The following is a 25,341-nucleotide window of genomic DNA, read 5'->3' as shown; positions in this document are numbered from 1 at the left end:
GTGGAGCCTGAGAGGAAGGGGCAAGATAGAAGGTAAGGCAGTGCCCCAGGCAGTGCCTTCTCCAATCACCACCCACTTTGAGAACCAGCAGGTCTTGCAGGGCCCTGCTCATTTCGACTTTGTTTGTGACACTATTAACTTTTTGAACTATAGGGGCCATGCTCCAAACAGAAGGAGCACATAGAGAGAAAGTAGCCCAGGATGGCAAATGTATGCCCAGTTGGGAGAGAAGGCCTGAGTTCACCTACCATGCCCCACTTAAGGGCAAAGGCCCAGACTCAGTGGGAGGCCCAAATACTCCTGGCCTAGGAGCAGGAACCAGCCATTGCTAAGGCCTCTTCTGATAATGAGACAAGGGGTTGGAGGTCAGGTGCACTAACCACTAGGCCATCTGTTCCTCCAAACACCTTATCACAATATTATTCTGTTAATACATATGTACGAAGCAAACAATGCTTGTAAAGTACTTGCAAGAGAAACTAAAACAGCACAAACATAGTTATAAATATTCTACTATTGGGACTCAAGACAGCAGTCAGCACAGTTGGGACAACAAGGTTAAGTTACAAAGAGTTATTGTTTTTGCACCTTTCAAAAAGTGAAAAGTATCATGCAGGAATGCGCCATAGAGATAGAGGAGCTGATCTTTAAGTATGAAATATTTTAGATGTCTAAAAGTTTAAACTACTCTACAGAAATGTTCTTTTTCACTAAAAGTGTTAGTACAAAAAAATTAACTTCTTAGTTTTCACTTTATCAGTTGCCTCAGATTTGAAAAAAATTATACCAACTTTCATATTGGTAAATCTACAAGCTTTCATTCCACTTTGTCACATGCCATTCTTTGTGTTTCATCCTGACATTCTGTCTAGAGGAATTTATCATAATAAGGGTGTCATTTTCACTTAATGGAAAGTAGTTTATTTAGTCAAAGAAGAAAACATTTGCACAAGCTTGTTATTTGTATTCCTACTTATCCCCATCCTTGTTACAACTAGAAATCATGAAATTGTTTATCTGACTTCCTAGAGCCTGATACTTTATCAGTCCCTTCTTCCTGCTATGCCTTAGTCAACTGTGATCAAATTATGTAGTCATGAGATGAATGGGAATCTGTCTCAAAGAGGCAAAGAGATCTGGTGGAAAGATACAATATATATATCTAGAGCTTACAGGATATTTGTTTTCACAGTTGTCTACATGAAAAAGAATGGTTTCACTATTAAGTTTGACTTGTGAGGTCTGTTTTTATAATGTGTCTTCCTATAATCTTTTTTTCATCTCTCCAATTTCCGTTAAAATGAGACCTGCATGAATGTAATCTAGTCTGGAACCTTATTTAGGACTTTGTACTATGGCACATAAGCAGTATTAGTCTTTGCAACCCAGCTATATTAAATGAATGTTTAAAAATTGGTACATCAAACATACTGTATAACTTGGTTTGTGCTTTTTGATTATTTTCTTTTGTTTTATTAGGAAATAAGAAAAGCAAAGAACATATGGTTCAGTGTAGCATAGAACATACAAACTAGTTTTTTTTTTAAACAGTATATTTGTAAAAGTCTATGGAAAGTAAGCATCCCAGTACTTCTGTATAAAAGTAATTCTTGGTTTAGTACTAGCATTAAATATTCTTATGTGACATTACATTTATTACAGATTCAGTACAGATAAGGTGTGAGAGGAAAGCAAATCTATCTATTTAAATACCGTTGATAAGATTTCAGCCAGTAGGGAGGAAATCTGATGGAGTGCTGGACCATTTAAGATTGGTCTGCTTTACTTTAAGGTTTTTTAAGTTCTTGATTTGAATCACTTAGTTTATTTGGACTTGAAAGTCTGTTCAGCAGACATTCTTTTCTCTGGGCCTTTGTTTGCTTGTTATTAAAACCTCTTCAGACTTGTCTGATATCATGTACTGTGTAAAGTCCATGTTCACAAAGAAATTAATTGCATTTCAAGGGTATCATGAGAAAACAAAACACAATCTTTCATTATCTGACTTTCTCACAATTCATAAATCCTATTTTTCTCCTGCTGCACCAAACTACTGCTCATTGACACACAACAGGGACAAGTGATTAAAAAAGGTACAACAATTTGAAAGAGAGTTAAAGTAATAAGATACCATGGTACGAAGACAACAGTCATACAAGCATTAGAAATTTATAGTTGTGCTATGCACTTTTTTGCTTTGTTTCTTCTGTTCTAGCATCAGACAATAATTTAGTTTTAACAGTATGCTGCTTATGAACTACCAGGCTTTCCCCCCATATTTGTAACACTGAGGATGGCGAATGTAATCATATAAGAAAGAGATGGAAAATAGAAACCTATTAGGTTATCAGTCCATCTCATTGCCAAAGTCAGATTGTTCCCTGGAGTACATTTTCTATTTTTTTTTTTTTGGTACAATCCCATTTTAAATGTCTCCTGGATGATGGGGCTTCCACCATTAATGTCTAGAGACATTCCATAGCCTCTGATCTCACTGACAGGGTGTTCCCTGATATTCAGCCTACATACATCTTTGCTTAACTTAATCCCATAACTGTTAGCTCTAGTTCTATATACCAGTTCCTCTTTGTAGAAATAATTCCTCTTTATCCTTGGTGTTTACATTCAGATTTCTGTAGATTGTTAACACATTCCTCATTAGTTCTCTCTCAACCTAGCTATACATGTTTAGTTATTTTAGGCCCCTACCGAGCAAAGCACTTGAGTATGTGTTTAAGTGTTTTTCTGGTTTGGGGCCTTGGATTTTCATCATAAGTGAACATTTCCAGCCCTCTGAATTTTTTCTCTGTCTTCTTTGGATTTCCTCAATATGTCTCTGGTAATGTGGAGCCCAGAGCTGAATGGAGTATTCCAAGTATGATGATAGTCCTACTATCCTTTCTGCCTTTTGATGCCTCAGAATATACAGACCCAAATTGCAATGTCCTCCTTTTCCTGCTATATTACTATGGAAACTCGTGCCTAATTTGCTATCTACTATCACCCATAGGTCTCTTTCAAAACTATCGCTTCATTCCTCCCATTGTGTACATGTTGGCTGACTGTCATGTGACAGGGCTAATTCCTCCCAGCCCTGGGACAGAAAATTGAACAGGGATCTCTTTCATGGCAGTGAGAGTTCTAGCCCTAATTATTCTTGTTCTACTTTTGCGATAAGTATGTTTTTGTTGGCTTTTTAATTTTTCTGAGAATTAAATATTTTGTTTTGCTTGAAGGCTATGTAATAAACTTTGCTTTCTCCCCACATAACTTTGATTTTGTACGTTATTTGTTTTATGTTGTTTTTTATTTTATTCTTTTTTAATCAACAAAAATGAAAAGGAATAGTTACGGGTTTTATTTTATGTGAATAAAGAATTTGCATGTGGAAAGGCAGCTGACTTCTGTGTGATATAGAATTTGACCTTTTGGTCTCCTGTGTATGGTTTCAGAATCCTAGATCAGGTAGTCCTCTATCAGTGATAAGATCTGAGCTGTGAATTTCTTTACATACTTGCTCAATGAATTCAATTAGCACCAATACTGGAAAGTACAAAAAGAAACTGATATGTTATACATAAGGACTATAATCATGCAATGATTACACTTACAATAACCATGAAAGAGAATGAAGGAAATAGGATTTGCTGTGAATCACATAGTCCCATGGGCAAAGCCTCCAATTTCTCTAATTATTTACGTGTCAGAGGCTGCTGCCTGTTTTTAGATAACATTCTTTACTGGGCTGGGTTTGTTTCCCATTAATTTCAGCTGTGGCCTTCACAACATCCTCCATAATTTTACTAAATTTCTTCTCTGTGGAACCTGAAATTGGATCGAGTGTCACATCCAGATTATATTTCAAGTATGTACCAGTAATCTATGGTATTTATTGCTTCAGATGCAGGCTTACTTCTGAGCTGGCATGCCTTTGAAAGCATCTGTAGAAAATGTACATCCACCTGAGAACTGGAACAAAGAAGACAGTTAAATTTATATTTTATAAATTAACCAATTATTCTGTTGGAAGATTTTATAGTTGGAAAATTATTATTAGTATTCTGGTGGCACCCAGAGGCCGCAGTCAGGGAGTTGACTCTCATTGTGCTAGGTACTGTAATGCATAATGGACCCTGTCTTGAAGAGTTTACTATCTAAGAATATGATGGGAGATAACAGTTGAATACAACAAGCAGACAGAAGGAGTACAAGATAACAGCAAAGGGATTATGATTAGTGTAATAAACTGTGGTCACATACTCATACATATTACATATCTGTGTCCCCAAAATAACTGCTGCACACGTGGATACTCTGAACAGTTGTTCCGTCATGAGAAATCCATATTAAAAAACGGTATTTCCACTGGGATTAGAAAGGAGGATCAACCCAAAGGTGTTGCCAATGCTGTTAAATCATTCCATAAGTATCTGTTCTTGATGTGAAGAAGTTAAAAAATGTATGAAAATACCCCATCGCAGAATAGTATGTTTGAAATGTCAGTGGTGTCAAATTATTTGGTTTATATCAGCAGGCCTGCAGATGCCATGAAGTTTTGTAAATACCCAAAGTTTTCCAAACTCCCTTGGCTCATCTCTGACTATAAATGTCATATCTAATTTAAAAACAAACAAACCTGCTGAAAAAAGAAAATAGCTTGGAAATTGAAAGCATTTCCCTGCATGTTTTCTGTTCATATTGTCCTGCAGCCATAGAGCAACAGTTCTTCCAAATTATGGCCCAGATTATAGCATAATCTCTATACACAGGACATAAAATGAACATTATCTTGAAGGGCTTTTTTTCCATCAGACTGTAAGTAATTAGTGTTTGGAATTCTGTGCCCCCAGAAGTACTGATGCAATACACCTTACTGGGATAGAGGAAAATAATAGACAGATCCTAATAGTGTTTGAGGATATAAATGGCAGCCTATAGTCACTTTTATTAACCCACATAGGGTTAAAATTGATAAAATGTCCAACCCAAAATTGGGATGATTTCCATGAATTTATGAAAGTCTGATCAAGACCCAGATGTTGCATCAGGAAGAATTTCTTCTAAGCATGCTTTCTTTTAATCACTCTATAAAATATATGTATATATAGAAAGCTGGGTGGCTCACCATCCTTCAGAATATGAAACAGGGACCATTTATAGGGTAGGTGGGCACATGATCAATTTGTTATGAATGCAGGGAGCTAGTATTGGTGGATCCTTAGACTTTTTGTAATCTGCTTTTTTTGTAACTTAAAAAAATCGCTAATGTCTCTGTGATTTTTAACAATATTCATTTATTGTCTTGACCTAGAAGAGTGAAGTGTAATTAATTATATTTGCAGGAAAAAATTAGGTACGATTTGGACTAGATTCTGTGGCCTGCCAAAGCCGCTGTCCTTAAACGTTCCAGAAATTCCCAGCAGAGAACTGCCCCCTTGTAGTAATTCTCCACTGGCATGGTTATCACCTACACCAGCTGCCTTTCCAACTCCAGAGAAAGGAGGGAGAAGGGAAAACATCAAAAGTAGTTTTCAGGGCATGTTGGTGGCAGTATGCCCAATCCTTCATTGTTGTAAGGGACCTTATCCCTATGGTGCCAGCAGTGTAAATTAGAGTGAGACCCCTTCTGTCTAATTTATACTGGAGCTAGTCAGCTCTATATCAGAGAGCCACAAATGCCTCTGTGTGGCTGCTACTGTCTCAGATGTGATGGGGAGCTGGTGCCTTTGTATGTCAGTATGTATTTATTTTTTTTATATTATCCTTTCCCTTCCAAAGGAAAAGGATTCCTCACCTTATTAATTCGAATCATTGATATCAGAGTGCTTTATAAAATTCATATTCCTACCAGCGCTTCATTTTAAAAGACGTGTGTGTGTGTGTGTGTGTGTGTGTATGAAAGGACACATTACATTTAACAAACTTTGTAAATTGCGTAGTGTATTTTTTTCTATTAAGGAGTTTAATTCTGAAAGTTTCACATTTGAACTCTTTCCTTTTTCATCCTACAGTATTTAATAACCAGCTTGAAATATATTTTATATAATAGATTCCATCAGACATACTATTACACCAAAGTTTGGCTTAACCTATTCATTGCTGAAGTATTTGCACATAACTTTATTAATCCTCCTCTGGCTAGCGCCATTATGCTTTACAAATCTGGCTGGAGCAGAAGTACATCATTTTAATGGTGCCTATTCATGCACACACCAGATCCTAGCCATCCCTTGTACAATGCAACTGTATTCATCTCCCAGGGGAGATGTGTGGGTCTCCGAAGACACAGAGAATGGGCCAGCATCTACCCCTGTCTTTTGTGGGATATTTTATTTATCCCTTCAGTAGACTGATATTAATTTTTTTCATCACTACTTTTGTTCTGATCTGTCATATTGACTTTCTTTGTTAATGACAAATTTCTTGAAAAACATAACAACATTAGCAAAGTAACAGTGGATATGGAGACCTATCTACCTTATCTATCCAAGCACTTCATTTGATGGATTAAAAGGCTAAAAAATTGGAATTTGGAAAGCTTATTAGAAATGTGCACATAGACTTGGTAAACAATCCTAACAAAACCAATAGCTTAGGCAGTTTCATCAACATATTTGAATATATTAAAATTAAGAACTTGATTACAGAGAGTGGCTTTATGGAGTATAAATATCAGTCTGATAAACAATGTATGGTAACACAGAAGAATAGCAATGGGATTCAGATTAAGGAGCTAGATAAGTAGTACAAGAAAATTTACTTTCAAATAAATAGCTTAAAAAACAAAAACGAAACTCTAAGCTGATAAAGATATAGCTTTACATTTATATTGCATTCATATACTTGACTTTAAAGTAGTATTTTTGTTGACTTTAGAAATGTTTTAGTATCTCTAGTTTTCAGTGTAAAGTATACTATATATAGTTTATTGCAAACTATCTTACATTCACTATTTACAGTAATTCATACACGATTGATTTTTTTCCAGTTTTTGTATGTAGTTTTTAAAGTAGCAAATAATTAAAAAGGAACATAATTGTGAATGAAAACTTTGATACAAACTTATAACTATTACTTTTACAATATCAGTAATGTAAAACACAGATGTAGACATAAAAAAATCTTTATGCAAATTAATTTTGGAGTAATAGAAATGTAACATCAGGATCGTTGAGTTTCAAAGCAATCAGTAATGCTGGATTGATCTACTGCCAAAGGAAATTAAATATTGATATTTAAATTTCATGCAAAGTTTTATGGGTAGTTTAAGGCTTTCCTTGGCAGAAATAAAAATCACTAATGCTAAAAAGGAAAATGCATCTTAAACATCAGAATTCTTTGATATCTGTAAAATTGGATTCTTGGAGTTCCTTTTGTACCAGACTGGGACTACTTGGGACATCCTATCAGAAGCTTAAAAACAGTTTCAAATTGAAGATTGGAAGGGTACCAGTATTCGAAGAACTTCTTAACTGATTACTTCTTATTTTAGAATATTCCCGAGCAGTAACCCCTCACTGAACAATCAGAGAAAACATCTTTTATGTAGTATATTTAGATGGAAAGCAAATGAAAACATCTTCACTCAGGCCTTGAGGAAGGCAAAGATGTGTGGTCAGTTCTTCCTTTAGGAAAAAACATGAATTTCTATACTTCTCCCTCTATCAAACCAATATTGCTGGCACTAAGTAGGAGTACTCCTCAACTACAAAGATAATTTTTAATGAACCCCTTTTTTCAAGAATTTGTCCCCCTAAAATATCCAGTTACAAATGCCTACTAAAGGAGTGACCGATATCATAGAGATAACATTTCCCTGTTAATACCTAGGAAGTTGTTACTGCTCCATTGAAATTAACATGTAAATATTAAGAGCCCATCTGGCATTACTATGGTTTTCCTTCAGCAGCAATCAGGAGATTTGGATAAAAGGGTGGCAACACAATCTCTTGACTGAGATGAAATAAAGAGTTGAATTTTCAGAAGAAAATATAGTTCAGTTTTCATCATTGCTTTATTTCTAATAAACTGAAGGAAAGGTGCATCTGAATAGTCAGTGTCTGATGCTCTCTTGTCTATCTCATAGCAAAAATGGTAACAAAAAAGGGCTATCTTCAGTGACAAAAGGAAAAAATCAGCATTTCTCAGAAGGTCAAAAGATCACATCAGCTATTGAAGAACTGCATTAAGTTAGCAAGAATGCATAATTTTATTGGCTTCCATTTTCAGTATAAACCTGCTAGATTTCTGAATGTGCCCATATATAGTCTTCCCAAGATGCATTTGTTCATGTGTTATACATGTTTGGTTTTTTAAGCAGTAGCTTTAAAGATATTTAAGCAGATAAACATATTTTCATATGAAGCCCAAAAACAAACCAACCAACCAACCAATCTAGGACCGTATAAGCAGGAAGAATTCCCACTCTGCTTTAAACAGAATATACACAAACTGTATACAGTTTAAACTTGTCCCCTTCCTGGAGTTTGATGGTAGGAGCAACAGTAACAACAGTAACAAAACATAAATTTGAGTCTAAGCTTTGTCTTTGTTTTTACTCCTAGATTCCCATGTCCCAAAGAGATATTTCAGTCCCTCGTCCAGGTTGCCAGCATAAGTCACCAATAATTACTCTGCACTTTGTAAAGGGTCATAGCACCTGTACCAAGGTGGCTTAACAAAGGGATCCTGCAGTTGTATGCAGGGCCCTAGAAATTACCATCTTGTTTCATTCAACCTGAAATGCATTATTTTACTTGTCTATTTGCAAAAATATTTCAAAATTTTCATTTCCAGTTTGACTTTATTTTTAAAAAACTTTTTGAAATGCCAATGAACTGAAAAGATCTATTATTGGCCCAGCTCTAATCTTCAATCTCTGAGGAACAATTAGTAGTATAGATCTTCCTGCAGGCTGCAACTTATCCCTCAGACATGGTGGCAAGATTGATGACAGTGGCCCCACACTGGCACTGAAAGGTTAAAAACAGCCTAGGGAGGCTGGGTGGGAAGTGGCCAATAGGAGCGACCCCGGCGGTCCGCCTCTAAGGCTGGATTGGGTCTCCGGGCCCACTTGACTGGCCGAGGCCTACAGGCCCAAAACACTGGGCCCGGCCTCGGGGCCGCAGCGACTGGGACGAGCCCCCTGAACCGGAGAGCTGGGAGTTCCGCCCGGAAGCTGGCCCGGACTTGGAGGAGCTGCCGGACGCTCAACCCCTGGAGGCAGGACCAGACCTGGAGGAGTTGCCGGAGGCTGAACCCTACCCCGAGCCCTGCGATCTGGAGGAGCTGCCCCTCGCCGAGGAGCTTCCCGCTCTACCCCCCGTGGACGAAGAAGGACTGACTGGTCTACCCCGGGCGGTGTATCCCAGCGACCCGGAGGAACCGGCAGACGCAGGTACCGGGGAATATGGGGAGGAAGGAGCCCAGGGACAGCCAGAAGCGTGGCTGTAATAGGGGTAAGCCCAGTCGGCATGTTGCGGCGGGAGCCCCGCCGACCGAGTGGCAACGCCCTTGCCACTGCTAGGGCCCTGGGCTGGGACGCAGTGGAGTTGGGTGGGCCTGCGTCCCCCTCCCCTCCCCCCGATCCTTGCCAACCCCAAAGAGTGAATAGCGTCTACCACCCACTTGACTCGAGGTCACTGCTCCTTGCTCGCCCGCCCTGCCTGGGGGCCGGGGCGAAAACCTCCTTGCTCGCCCGCCCTGCCTGGGGGCCGGGGCGAAAGCCTGCAAACACTAACATTCCCCTTTTGATATAGGAAGGCGCAGTGGCCTTCCTCTGAGCCGGGGCCCGAGGAAGGGCCACCAGGACTAGAGCGGGCAGGAGCCCGTCTTACACGGGGAAAAGGTTTTTATTCCTATTATCTTTTAATCCCTAAATAAAAAGGAGAATGGCAACATACTCTGGGTTTGAGGATACTCAGTTCTTTTGCTTATCAATTCAATTCTAGTTCAGAATGGTAACTCTCACTTCAATAATCACATCCCTAGATGAATGGGATTGGTTTGCAGCTCTTGACCTTCAGGAGGCATATTTTCATATATTGATCCATCCAAGAATACAAGTTTACCTTCACTTCAACGACTAGTTCATGCAAGGAAACTCACCTCAAAAGTCATAGATAACTTCTTACATTCTGTGGCTCTTCACTTCTATTTTTATATAGCACCTTTCATCCTGAAGAACCCAACCTACCCACAGGGATCACCAGTCTTCCTCTGAACTGCAACCATCTCTGTGTTTGAATATAATGAGTATTTAACATAATACAGCAACATTACACAACTATTTACAGATACAAATGAAGAATATCATATCCAATTAAAACTGCAGGGTAAGTTTAACTCGGCAGATTGTGGTTACTAGAATTGGAATTTGGTGATGACATCGGAGTTAACACTCACCTTATGAGCACTGTGCATGATATTTTCTATGACTGCATATGTTCAGGACCATGGCTTTTTGTCTCATCTGAAAGATGGTCCCACCTTCCTCAGCTCATTGACTCCCAATATCGAGGTGAAGGATTTTTGGAGAAATGATGACTCGGGGAGAAGAACTCTGTCTACTGAATTGCAACACTACTGTGTAGTACACTCTGTATCACTTCCATAGACATCTTCCATCCAAGCATAGTAAGCATCACAAACCCTATAGCATCACTAACTTTCCTAAAGGCTTTGTGTATGTTGAACATAAGATGTGACATAATATAACCCTGCGGAACCCCACAAGTGACCACTCAAGGCAGGTAAGCAACTACCTGATACTAACATCTGAGACCTTTCAAGAAACACAGGAATGGAGCCAATTGTGCATCTTGCTTCACTTCTGTGTTAACAATACCTTATATTCATAGAGTTATAGACTTTAAGGTCAGAAGGGACCAATATGATCATCTAGTCTGACCTCCTGCACAACACAGGCCACAGAACCTCACCCACCCACTCCTGTAATAGACCCCTAACCTGTGACTGAGTTACTAAAGTTCTCAAATCAGTGGTATCTAAGGCAGCTGATAGATCTAAAAAAGAGTCCGCTTTGATGGTATGATGCCTAGAATTTGGAATAAATGTTTAAAAACTTAAAGAAAGAAACACTGACCCAGCCCCAAGACAGCTTAGTATGTTAGTGCTGATGGGATCATAACAAAAGTATGTTTCTTTTGTTATGCAAGAGGTTTGAATTACATGTGTATATCAAAATACACTTCATATTATTTGAAAGAGGTCTGTGAACTTTACCTAAGTAGTTCAGCTGATCTCTGTATAAGGTATTGAAACAATTTTGTTTAGTGTGCATCTCCGTGAAGTTTATCCAAAGCTGCCATGACATGTATCAGCCTTAAAAAAGTAATGAATACAGAGAGTGTGCTAGATCTAGATAGTATTCATTCTTAGTGGCTTTCAAATGAGACAACTGCTGTCCTAGTGAAATATTCTTTCTTGCCAAGACAGTGTTAAATTCATGTGCTTTATTCCTAGTGTCAGCAACAATGTTTTATTTGTCAGTATTTTTGTAATTACTTCAAGCATACTTTATATTTCAGATTTAACACTGGTTTTTGCTTAAGGGAAGCTAAAAAGCCAGGTGTGTTTAATTTCCTATTATGGTGGTGTCTGTCACTCAGAATGTCAAAAATACATTATAAATGCCATAAACAAAATCAGTGCTGTTAAGATGATCATGATATCAGTGATGTGACATACTTACTTTTGTTTCCATTTAAGAACCTTTTTTTTTTTTGTTATATTATGTAGCATACCTCTCAAGAGCCATTATTTTAGTCCCAAAGTTACATATGTTCCTACACATATTTGGTGTGACTTCATTTCTATTGTTGAAAATTATAAATCATGGAACTGAAATTACAGACAGAGTTATTTACACTAAAGGAATTAATTTCACATTTTTAAAAGTTTCCTGCCTGAATGATTGCGTGTGTGTGTCTGTCATTTGGAGACATTTATGTCTGCACTGAAATCATGGGATGAGATTGCAGCTCATGTAAACATACCTGAGCTCACTTTAATTTAACTAGTTCGGATACTGGTGGCAGCGAAACTGTGGCAGCATGCATTTCAGTGCAGGCTAGCTACATGAGGATTAACCTAGAGTTCCTTGTGGGCTTGTACATCCTGCACAGAAGCATGGGCTGCTGTGGCTTCCCTGCTTCAAAACCCAAATTCACTTGACTAAGGCTATGTCTTCACTGATGGCGGCAAATTCGCCACTGTCAGATCGACTTCTCTGGATCGACTAAGCGGTCAGTGAAGACCCGTTCAGTCGATCCAGAAATCGACATATTAAGACCACCTCCTCAAGTAGCGTAGCTGTTCCCGTCGGTGCAGTGCAGTGAAGGCAGCGCACAGAAGAGAAGCAGAGAAGTCGACAGTAGTTACGCAAGTTTTTTGTGTAGCTTGCGTAACTCCGGTTGACTGCCACCAAATCTCGGAGGTAAGTGAAGACAAGCCCTAAAAGCTTGCTTAGGTATGTCTACATGAGCTGCAATCACACCCCATGATTACAATGCAGACATATTCAGTGTGTTGTACATCATGTCCCATATTTGGGCTTTTGCAAGTTGAGAGACATGTTGTATGGAGATTATTGAAGCCTCAAACTATAAATACAAAACATGATTGGATTAATTCAGTTTTTCTGGTATATAAGACTTTCTTCTATATAAAACTTTCCCCTCCTGCAACAGTGTAGCAAGGTCCTAGAGGGTGCAAGAATAGATTAGGGACCCCCTTTCTGAATCTGAAAACTAAAATTTTGCTTACCTTTACTGTCTTGGAAAAACAGAACATATCCATCCTGTCTACAAATATATGAACACCATATGTACAGAAACATTCTTTTTACACCTTTATACAAAATTTAACTAAAATTGTTTTCTAGCCTTTTGGCTGGCAAATGTATCAAACTTTTCTATCTTAAAGAGAGAATGTAACCTTAACATTGCAAAGTTAAACATTAGAGAGTCAGGAAGTTCAAAGAGTAAGGCTTCTGCAGCAACATTAACTCAGCCATGTAGCATATTCAGATGGGGATTAGTACAAGAATTTGTTAGGTAGATAAGGAACTGGCTAAAGGGGAGAAAGCATTGGGTTGTGATAAAGGTAAATTGTTGGACTGAAGGTAGGTTATTAGTGCTGTTCCTCAAGGATCAGTCTTGGGACCAATCTTATCCAATATTTTTGTTAATGACTATAGCACAAAAAGTAAGTGTGCTAATGAAATTTGCTGATGATAAAAAGTATGAGGCATCTTGAATACAAAGTAAGACTGAAATGTTATAGAGGAAGAGCTAGATGACGTTGAAGGCTGGAGTGACAGGAATGGGGTGAAATTCAATAGTGCACAGAGCAAGGAGGAAATTGGACTGAAATATGTATTGTGGGGTGCACACTAATTATGAAATAAAGTGATTTTTATTCCAGAATAGTGTCCACACAGGGAACTATTGTGAAATGGCCATCACAGTCAATTTCCCCTTGTAGACAAGCTCTGGGAAAGCTGTAAACCCTTATGTTTATTATAACAACCCAGTGACTGGGGCAGAAGACAGAAGCACCTTTCCCAATGGGTTTCTTGCTCTGTCTCTGAACCGGCTTGTACTGACTGCTGCTAGAAGCAGGGTATTGGCCTGATGGGGCCCTGGCTGCTGGACAGGGCATCTCCTGGGTCACAGGGCGGGACTCCCCATTATTCAGCCTGCCTAGACTCCAGGTCATGCCCTGGATAAAACTGCCCATGATACTGCCCATGATATAACTGCCTCATCAGCCCAGGCAGGGCTCACTCCCCCACTGGGACTTGGGCACAAGGAGGTAGCAGCCATGGGGTCATGGATCACAAGGGAGAGGAAAAGGGGCTTCTGCAAGACAGAGATGGTAATGGACGGGAGTGAGGAAAAGGCTGATCTCTTAACACTCTCCTCCCATCAACACAAGTAATACTGTACCAACACATATCACAGTGCCTCCCTGTAGGAGATATCAGAAAAATCTTAATTGCTGCCTTGGACATGGGCTACCCTGGAGAATGTCCCCTGATCCCCGCAACCCTTCCCCTGGAGCCACTCAGCTCAACCACAGTAGGACCTGCACAGTCCCACCACGACACCACACTTCACAACCCCCAGCTGCACCCACCCCCAATTGCCATCCCATCCCAGCCGGAATGCCCCACGTGGCCTTTTGCACTCCATACCCCCTGCCGTGCCCCCCTGCACACTCTGCAGCACCATTCCATCCCCTCAACTCTGTGTCTCCAGCTCCTGGGCCCCCAGCCACTCCTCTCCCTCCAAGTCTGTCCCACATGGGGGCTGGGCATCGATTGGCAGGTGTGGGCTGAGCACAGACTTGGGCTGGGTGGATTGCTTCTCTTGTGGCTGAAACCCTAGGCAGCAGCACCCTGGGACAGTGAGTGCGTGGGGAGGAGGTGGGAGTGTTTCCTCAGCATCCTGGCTGGGGGCTGCTTCCTGCTCCTTGGAGCTCGGTTGGAGGCCAGTTCCTGCTCCTCGTATCCCCTGAGGGGGTGGGAGCACTCCCCCCAGTGGGGGCCTGTTCCTGCTCTTCGGAGCCCTGTCTGCCAATAGGTAGACTGATGTCACTACCATGGTGCCAAAGGTAAAGTGGCCTTTGATAGTTGGGCCTCCATAACTTGGAGGCCCTGGTTTGACTGCATCACTTCCACCATTGTAGTTTCACCCCTGCCCCTCAGAGTACAATGAAGGACACCTATAAATTTATTCTGACTGTAGAACAGTAATGTGGTCTCCAGTCACTAGGGGCTTGTGTGTTCAACAGGCAGGAGGACATTGATTTGTTGACTGCACCTCAGCTGCTTCTCTGTGGCTGCAGCTCCCTTCTACTGTCTGAGTGCATTGGAACTGAAGCAAAAAGAACCTGCCTCCTGGGGCTGTGATCTTTCTGCTGTGTGGGCATAATTTGGCATTAGACCATTCAGAATCACGGGACTCTCCAGCAACATATCCTGCCTACACTTGCTCATGACAGCGATCACAACACCTGTGCCCTTGCCAATAAAGTCAAGAGACCCAGCCTCAGCCAGACTATATTTGCTGCTGCCATACCGTCTATCTGCCATAGAAGAAGAGCTCTGTGGAGCTCCACAGCTTGTCTCTTTCTCCAGCAGAAGTTGGTTCAATAAAAGTTATTACCTCACTCACCTTGTGTCTCATGGAAATTAAGTAAGAGAATGAGGTATTAGTGGAAGGGAAAAAGTGTCTGAAGGGGATATATGAGACTGGAGGATAGAAAGGGTAGGAGAGGTTGAGGGTGTGGCTCTATGCTTTTTGAAATACAAAAGGAGAAAAGAGACAAGTACTGTGTGGGAATCTGCGGTTGTGTATGAGTAGAAAGAGGAAAGCAAAAAAAATGGGTATTTTTCTGCACTTGGGGAATGTGGGAGAGAAGAAAGCACAGGGGTCTCCTGTGGTGAGGGGGAGTGGGAGGCAATGAATCGGGAGTGTCTCCACTGGGAAAGTGTATGAAGGACTGAAGACGGGAGATGGTCTCAATCCCATCAGTTATTCTGTCACTGACTGTATATATTATATGATTGAAGAATATTTTTCATATTCACTATTAGAGGTATAACTAAAATGCTTGATTTTGAAGTAATACATTTCATCCATTGCATTCTGCAGAGCAATTACCAGGGCAGTTCTCAATTACTAGGAAAAGAAAAGATGATAAATGCATAGTAAAAATATATGTAGTCTTATTTTTAGTTGGCCTGGATTGATTCAAAGATTATGGGCATTTCTGAATGTGGTATTTGTAACATACATTGAGCATTGGGTTACACTGTCAGACCATGAGACCAAGATGCAGCCACTTGTAGTCATGCCGAAATCAAAATGGCTCTCTGAGCCTACTTAGCTGTGGCAACTGTGTGCCCTAGGGCCCTAGAAGTTAAATAGGCTGTTCCTCATCCTGATGGGGGAATGTACCCCTTCTTTACTGGGCTCATACAGCAACCGAATCAATATAGCTAACAATTGGGAATTTAGGAATTTATGGGTGGGAATTTACTGAGCTGCTCTGCAGATAGGTGTCTTCATGCAGGGATAGGTGATTCCCTGATTGAGCCAGAGAATAATTTTAAAGGACTCATTAATTAAAGTTACTGGATTCTCTGCATATTATATGTTTGTCTATAGATCAGCAAAAGAGAGGTCTGAAAGAATCAAAGGTTCAAAGCATCCCCAGCCTCACCAATAAAAAATTGGAGGGAAGCCCTTTAAATATGGCAGTTGAGGTTGGGTAACTTAGGTAATTATTTCTTTTTTTTAAAAAAATCCATATCGTGAGCCCAGGATTTGTTCTTGGACTTGATAAAAGAAGATGGTCCTAGGAGGAGGGGATGGATAGTTTGGTGAATCGGAAGTTGTGCAGCAAGGAACGCAAGGAATACGTTTGCACGAGTTCTCTAACTTTTCCTTTGGACATTTGCAATAACTTTTCCTCTTGATAGATTGGCTTACCACAGAGTTTGCATCTATAGTCTTTCCATGGCTTGTGTGGCTCAGAAATTTCCAAATATATAATATCTGATCACACCTTTGGATTGAGGTGAATAGAGGTTAAGCCTGTTAATGAGGCCTCAGATGGAATACTATGTCTAGTTTTGGGCATCACACTGTAGGAAAGAAGTGGATAAATTGTAGAGAAAGGAAAGCAGCAAAAAATGATGACCTATGAAGAAAGGTTGAAAGAATTAGCATGTTTATGTCCAACCTTGGTCTTCTTTTCTTTACATTAATCTTCATATATGCCAAAAGTTGTTATAAGAAGTCAGTGATCAATTGTACTGAGAGTAGGACAATAAGTAAATTTAAGATTTTTTTGTCACGGGTATTTTTAGTAAAAGTCAAGGACAGGTCGCTGGCAATAAACAAAAATTAATGGAAGCCCACAACCTGACTTTTACTAAAAATAGCCTGGAGGAGGAGTTCAGAGTGCTGCCAGTGATTGCAGCTGCTGCAGCCCCACTAGGAGGGGCTGACTGTGACTGCTTCAGCTGCTAGGAGCTGACCCAACGTGGCTCCTGCTCCGGTGGGCTGGACCCCTGCTTCAACGGCCCATAGGGCTGGCCACCCATCAGCTAGTTGGAGGTGCCCCGGAGATGGCTGCCCATCAGCTTTTAAGTGGTGGCGTTGCACAGGGCAGGCTGGCTGCCCATCAGCTCTTCGGTGGCCTGGGCTGGCTTGCTGATCAATTGTTAGGCAGCGGCCCGAGGCTGGCCGCCCATCAGCTGTTTGGGGGGCTGGCTGCCAATCAGCCAGCTGTTTGGCGGCCCAAGGGCAACTCCTGCTCTGGCAGCTGCTTCAGCCCTGTCCCAGAAGAAGTCACAGATATCTCGGAAAGTCACGGAATTCGTGACTTCCCTGACCTTCCTGACAGAATCATATTCTTAACAATAAGTAATCAGCTTTCTTTGCAGCAAGGGAGATTTAGGTTAGCTATTAGGAAAATTTTTCTAAGTATAAAGATAGTTAAGCACTGGGACAGGTTTCAAGGGGAGGTTGTGGAATCCCTGTCATTGGAGGTTTGTAAAAACAGGATAGTCAAAAATCTGTCAGGGATGGTTTAGGTATACTTAATCCTGCCTCAGTGCAGGAGGATGGATTAGAGTACCTCTTGAGATTCCTTCCAGCCCTACATTTTTATGTTATATATATATGGGTGTGGGTGTGCCCCTGGAAGCGGGGAGCAATGTCCCGGCTTCTCCCTCTCTGGGTCCTCCTCAGAGAGGGTCCACCCCTCCCGGCTACCTCCCACCGGGAGCAGTCTGGAGCCCTCCTCCCGGGCAAGCCGTCTAATGCCGGGCCCTCAGGCAGGGCTGGCCACGTAAGCAGTTTATCACCAGGCCCTCAAGCAGGGCTGGCCAATTAAGCAGGCCACTCTCTAGAGTGGTAGGGCAGGGAAGGCTTTCTCCAGGTGGGTAGGGAAGAGGGGAGGGGGACGCAGGCCCGCCCGTCTCCACTGCTTCCCAGCCCAGGGCCCTGTCAGTGGCAAAGACGTTTGCCACGGGGTCGGCGGGGCTCCGGCCGCAACACGCCACCCGAGTTGCCCCTGACTCAGCCACGAACGTGCGGCTATCCCTGGGCTTCTTCCTCCCCGAAACCCCCGGTACCTGCCTCCTCTGGGTCGTTGGGGCATGGTAGGCCTACTAGGCCCTCCTCATCCACGGGCGGCAGCTCAGGTAGCTCCATGGGCTCATCTTCGGAGGGCAGCTCTTCCAGGTCCTATGGCCCCCAGGCCTCGGGCAGGGCTGGTAAGTTCTCGGGGTCCCAGGCTCTGTACTGCTCCGGCGGGTCTGTTTCCGGCTCCCAGGCCGCAGGTGTCTCAGGGGGTTTCTCCTGAGGCTCATAATCAGCGGGAAACCCCGGAGGGCCTTCTTCCAGCTCCCAGGCCGTGGGGTACTCTGGTGGGCCCCCCTCCAATTCCCAGGCTGTGGGGTACTTGGGGGAGGCCTCTACTGATCCCCAGGCTGGAGTTAAGGCCAGCCGCTCCCTTTCAGCGTGGCTCCCCGGCCCAGCCTTAGCTAGGAGCTCAGGAGGAGACATGTCCTTCCCCTTCAGCTGTCCCTCTTTAACTGAGTTCACCGGCCTGGCTTTTAAAGGCCTAGCTCCGCCCCCCTGCTTCCGGTCAGGTGGGGACCCTGGGGCCTTTAAAGTCCTGGACCCACCCACCTGCTTCCGGTCAGGGCTTCCCCTGGGGGAGGGCTCTATCAGCCAGGGTGGGTCTGGCTCCCTCTCTGGGTTCTCCTCAGAGGGGGACCACCCCTCCCGGCTACAATGGACTAAATTCTGCTCTGTTACAACAGTGAATTTATGGATTTGTTCAGGATTTACAATGGAGGTTCTTCAGATTTACACTGACATAACTGAGATGAAAATTTGTATAGTATTGCTATTCCTTCTTTGGAGCAAGCTCATGTGTTGTGACATGTTAGAAAAACATGATGTTGCACTGGCACATCGTGACATAAAATGCTGATGTTTTTGTGCAGTTTGTGTTCCATAAGAGATCATTGCATTGATGCATTATCATTGTAGCTAGGGCTTGTCTATATGGTGCAGTAAAGTGCACCAGAGGGGAGTGATTTGTAAAATGCTCTGACATGGTGTGCTCTTTTTGCCCCATGTAGACCTGCTAGTATTCTCTAAAATTACCTAGTTCATGTTAACATTAGAACACTTGACAGATCACACCCTCTGGTATGCTTTGCCAGCACTGTGTAGACAAGCCCTTAATTTTGTCCCCACTCTTTGTCTCTTTTGTAAACTTAAAACTCATTATTGTTCTTCAGAGTTCTCCTTAAAACTTTCCTTTTCTGTGATGCCTACAAAAAAGCCTTGACAATGGTTAGGTTAAGGGTATGCTGAGATTAATGCATATCATGCTGACCAACATTGTGTCATGTTTCCTTGTACTCCTGCATCTACCTGTATCCATCTGTTGCCACTTGTATTATAGATAGGTTGTAAATTCTTTGGGGCAGGGACTTTTTGTTCTGTTTTTACAGTGCTGAGTACAATAGGGTCCTGGTCTATCACTAGGGATTCAGGGTGCTATGATAAATATAAAGTAATAATAACAATAATCTTTGTCTCCACCCTTTGTCTCTCTTACACACTTAAAACTCTTAAGGGCAGGGACTGTCTTATCTTTTTGTATAGTACCTAGTCCAGCAGGGCCTTGAGTCTCATGGGGGCCTCTCGGTGCTACTAGAATACAAATAGTGAGTAATAATTATGATTCTAAGAGCCATGAAAGATACTTTGGAAGCCCTGAATATCCTACAAGTAGTGCTGTTTGTCAACTATAGAACTAACCTGATATCCTGAAATTTCAAGGACCTTTTCAATGTTAAGTGGCAACTCTATGTGCTGTTGAGATCCTCAGATAGAAGTCACTATAGAAATGCAAAGTGTTATTTTTATTGTTTGCTTTTAGATCTTTAGGGTGTGATTTTTTAAAAAGCACTCAGAATTGGCTTAACTCTATTACTATAGAAGTCAATGGTAAATCTCCAATTGACTTCAGTGGGGGCAGAGTTAGGCCCATGCTGAGTGGTTTTGAAAATCCCAACTTTTATTTACACAACAAATGCTTTTCCCCTGGGTATATTAATTATAAACATATGTTTAGATTTGCAAAATGTTAGAGGAATCAGACTTTAAATTATACATTTGCAAATGCTTTTAATGGAAGAAAGATAAATTAAAAAGTCAGCCATGGTTTATAGCTGAAGTTCTCATTTTTTTTACTATTAACTGAAACTGGCAGAATCTGGAATATATATATCTCTAGATATACAAGATATAGAAACATGTTACATTTCCTACAGTCAAAACTGATCAGCCCCCCTCTCATGAAACAACAGCTGAGAAATTATGTATAAAACAAAGGCACTGAGTTCAGGGTTGGTAATTTCCTGGGAAAAACTAGTTTAGGACAGGGTGCTTGTAAACTGGGAAAAATAATTGCATCAGTGTCCAGCTAGTTCAGCAAACATAGAACAAATCTTTTCAAACTTTGGATACATGCATTCAAAACTGAAGAACAGGCTTGGTCAATCCACTACATCAAAGTTGGTTTTCTGCTATGGAAAGCTTCATGGACAAATAGATCTGGACTGGTAGTCTGCAAATTTGCATGCTTCTGTTGCGTAATGCTTCAAGCCCACAGCTCCACATTACTGTCATTTTTGTATAATTGAATAGTTTTACTTTCGTTTATGTAATATTGAAAACTGAAATATGAGCCACATGACATCATAGAATCATAGAAGATTAGGGTTGGAAGGGACCTCAAGAGGTCATTTAGTCCAACTCTCTGCTCAAAGCAGGACCAACCCCATCTAAATCATCCCAGCCAAGGCTTTGTCAAGCCAGGTCTTAAAAACCTCTATAGAATGGAGATTCCAGCACCTCCCTAGGTAACCCATTACAGTGCTTCACACTCTCCTAGTGAAAACGTTATTCCTAATATCCAACCTAGACCTCCCCCACTGCAACTTGAGACCATTGGTCCTAGTTCTGTCATCTGCCACCACTGAGAACAGCCTAGCTCCATCCTCCCGGAAGCCCCCCTTCAGGTAGTTGAAGGCTGCTATCAAATCCACCCATACATTTCTCTTTTGCAGACTAAATAAGACCAATTCCGTCAGTCTCCCGTCATAAGTCATGTGCTCCATCTCCATAATCAATTTTGTTGCCCTCTACTGGACTCTCTCCAGTTTGTCTACATCCTTTCTGTAGTGGGGGGCCCAAAACTGGACACAATACTCCAAATGTGGCCTCACCAGTGCTGAATAGAGTGGAATAATCAATTCCCTCGATCTGCTGGCAGTGCTCCTACTAATGCAGCCCAATATGTCATTAGCCTTCTTGGCAACAAGGACAAACTGTTGACTCATATCCAGCTTCTTGTCCACTGTAACATAGAATCATAGAGTTGGAAGGGACCTCAGGAGGTCATCTAATCCAACCCCCTGCTCAAAGCAGGACTAACCAGGACTAACCTCAGCTAAATAATCCCAGCCAGGGCTTTGTCAAGCCGCAGCTTAAAAACCTCCAAGATGGAGATTCCACCGCCACCCTAGGTAACCCATTCCAGTGCTTCACCACCCTCCTAGTGAAAAACTTTTTCCTAATGTCCAACCTAGACCTCCCCCACTGCAACTTGAGACCGTTGCTTCTTGTTCTGTCATCTGCCACCACTGAGAACAGCTTAGCTCCATCCTCCCTGGAACCTCCTTTCAGGTAGTAATTGACATAGCTTCATTGACTTCAGTGGAGATACACCAATTTACACCAGCTCGGGATCTGGCCTGTAATCCTTAAATAGAAAATGTCTCCTGTCACACCAATGCTGGTGATGTTTCTTATAATTTTCTTGCCGATTGAGGAGCTACATAAAAGCTTCTAATTTCATACTAGAGCTACCACAATGAATTGTAGCTCATTATTGTAAACTGATGACAGTGTTGATACTATTACAGGCAGTGACTTATTATTTAAGGGAAGCATTAGCCAGCAACTGTAGATTTCTGACACACAAAAACTTCCTGTTAGCAGGTAGAGCAAAGAAAAATGGATTTGAACCCATTATATCAGAATTACATGTCAAAAAGCTAGAGCAGAGTTCAATTTATTTCTGCAATAAAGAGTAAGCTAGAGATTGACTTGACAATTATTTCACCTTACATTGCTCTGGTTGTTCTGAGATGAACATTCCAATATCAAATCATCTTGTTTGGACATCTTTTAGTAAATAACATGCTAGTCTAAATAAGGATTATATCACACAGAGACCTAAAACTAGAATCTTTTAAAGTGGAAATTAGTATTTTATTACTCTTTTTGCTAAAGGATCTATATAAGGGTGAAATTTATATAGTATTTATAGATTTAACATACATGCATTTGTTTCTGCTAAATCTAGCGTACATTGGTTAATATAGTTTATATTGCTATTGAAAGGGTAATCTTTCTGAAGCTTTTAGTAGCTTTGAATAAACAATATAAATAATCTCTCTCAAAACATTTATCTTCTATAAACTGATAACTGAGTACCCTAGTGGGATTATTTTTTCTGTGAGTCTTCTTTTTTCTGGCCACCTTTCAATGGAATAACTATAAGTGAGCTATAGCTACCTATAGGTAGATGATTATTATATATTAATCCTGCCTGCCATTATCTGGCAATTAATGACAAAAATAGTCATTTATTTATTTGATGTATTTAAGCTTAGCTGTTGTAAAGATTAGCCTATCAAGCGATATTTTATGCACATGAGAAGATAATTTCTTTTTGCCAGAAATTTCTCATGCATAAATACACATGAAAATTCTAAATGTAAATGTTTAGTTAAATTATCCTACGGAAAGACAGATTGATTTCTGTTGTCTCCTTTCAGTAAATGCGGTGTAGATTACTAGGAGAATCCTTTCCAATTGCACACTGAAAAAAATGAATATTTGTTGGTAGTCAGCAGAAAAGCTTATTCATGGGAGAGGCAGAGTGAATATTAACTGAACTATATTTACTCCATCTCCATCAGCATAAGTTTTTCTTGCTGGCTACTGTACCTGAAGTGTTGGGAGTGTGTGCTTGCAAATTAATAGGCTTAACAGACACCAAGCATTTGTGCTTCTAAATTTCATTTTGTGTCTTGCCATAAATTTTTGTGAGATATATTTGTATAATTTTGAAAGATATTCTGCTCAAACATGTGGTACTCCTCCTGAGTTGAGAATTTGGCCCTAAAACTATATCCATCTCTCAAAAAATATTTAAAATCCTTTACGAAATAAAAAACTACCTATTAAGGTCATACCCAACTCATATATTAAAAAACAAACAAAGAAAAACAACAAAATGGACCCAGAGTGTTCATATTTTCCTTTTGCAGGTCACCCTTAGTAGGTATATTTTAAGTGGCACCTACTTACATGAGTTCATATCAAGTAAGCACTTTTTTTTTTAAAGTGACCCAGATAGTGTTAGTTTTTTGCAAGCTGTGCTACATATAAATTTCAAACCACCTGGTATAGTTGATTGGTAATAAATATCAAGATTATCTAAGAATTTGTAACAAATTAGATTTGATAGGTACAGAGTGTGAACAGTTTTTGTCTATCTTATCAGAGTAGTTATTGTTGACCCATTTTAGATAATTTCTGTAAAAACCTGAAATTCTATTAATTCCATGTCATTTAATGTGTTGTCAATGTACTTTCAGATTAGTAAGTATATTTTGAGATGAGATGGCATTTCAACTACAGTGTTCTTTTACTGTAGTAAAGCTTAGATAGTTATTTCTCTGTATTTACCAAACTGCTGCTCTAATTATTAACATACAGATTTGGAAGCAATACTCAATACTCAACTTCTGGTTCTCTTCCAGGAACAATCATACTTGTGATTATGTATAATTAATAATGAAATTGGAAAAAATCAGTGTAAATGCATACCTATGAATGAATATTCTTTTCCAATGCTCGGGGTGATCTGATCTGGGACGTTGGTTTATCTCATCTCTGATATTGATAGAAATGCTTAAAAGAAACAAGACAACAAGAGTTTTGGAAAAAATATTTGATTTTCATAGTAAAACTGGCTTTACAAAAGCAAAACAAGCAGAGAGAATTTTTTTTTTCTGTCAAACAATCTTAATGTCATCATTTTGCCAAACTGTATTTCTTTGCATGATGTATGTGTTGGAGATGCTACTGAATTTGCATTTTCATTAGATTTAGCATTCAGCACCTAATACCATAAATTTGTTTTTGAAACTCTTTAATTCCCCTGAGTGTTCCAACATATTGAATGCAGTGAAAATGCTGTCAATATATATTCATAGCTAACATTGTTAACTAAAAACAATATTGTTTTTCTATTGTAAGCTGTCAGAAATGTTTGGCACCCTGTTGTGTAAGCCAAAGAATGTCAAAGAAAGGAATGAAAATTTTTAAGGACACTGTAACACTGCACTTTACAAATTTTAAGCATTAAAATACATTCCTTTTTTGTGTGTACCCCTTTACAATTTACCAGAAATATATATTTTGATACTATTGTAAAGTTAAAGTATTATGAGCATATATATGTTATTAGAGATGTTATATTAAATGAATGACTGGTATGACAGGACAGTGAAAGTTGCAGCTATTTTCATTTCTAATCTCTTGTAGTGCTTCCGGAATTGTAAAATGTTTACAACTGAAACTAGGAAGTATTTTATTAAAATGTTTATTATATATGTGAGTACTGAATCAAAAATACTTCATGTGGACTACTGCTTTTGAAGATCATATGTATATAAAATGGTTGTGGGGTTATAAATGTTAACATTTTTTCTGTGGTTTACTCTTATCTTTGTTGAAGTTAAAATTGATTTTCCTTATTAAATCATTATTCCCCTTCTCCAAATAATTTTTTATAGCAATTGTTATCTTTCTGTATCCACGTGCTGTAACAGGAAAAACAACTGGGTAACATATGCTTCAGGGAACTGGGGCTATAAAAATAAAAAAAAAATTCTGTCTGCCATACATAACCCTGTTACTGCTAATAAATAATAAATGCTTGTAAGTTAAAATAAGAATAGTGCAGCTCTTCTGTGCTAGTCTTGCAAATAATTTAAAGTGTATCTGTGCCGCTCAAGTCAGGGAGCCTGTGACCTGAACAATATAGAAAGAAGCTGCTAGGTGAGGCACTCAGTCATAGTTAAGTTCCATTGCTGGTCGTCAATTTATATTCATGTCAATACAGAATTCAGGTTAGTAGCTA

The 25,341-nt window shown here is 40.3% G+C and overlaps 1 protein-coding gene across 1 annotated transcript in view; it reads left to right on the top strand.

Annotated features, from left to right (window-relative positions):
- The window catches only part of LOC137144931 (BEN domain-containing protein 5), an 803,386-nt gene that overhangs the window by 71,241 nt on the left and 706,804 nt on the right, over positions 1-25,341 (top strand). The window lies entirely within an intron of this gene.

Source organism: Emydura macquarii, unplaced genomic scaffold, assembly GCF_026122565.2.
Source record: "Emydura macquarii macquarii isolate MOO-44397 ecotype Brisbane River unplaced genomic scaffold, CSIRO-AGI_Emac_v2 contig_3506, whole genome shotgun sequence".
In the NCBI taxonomy this organism is placed as follows: domain Eukaryota; kingdom Metazoa; phylum Chordata; order Testudines; family Chelidae; genus Emydura; species Emydura macquarii.
This window is presented reverse-complemented; position numbering and strand designations above follow the sequence as displayed.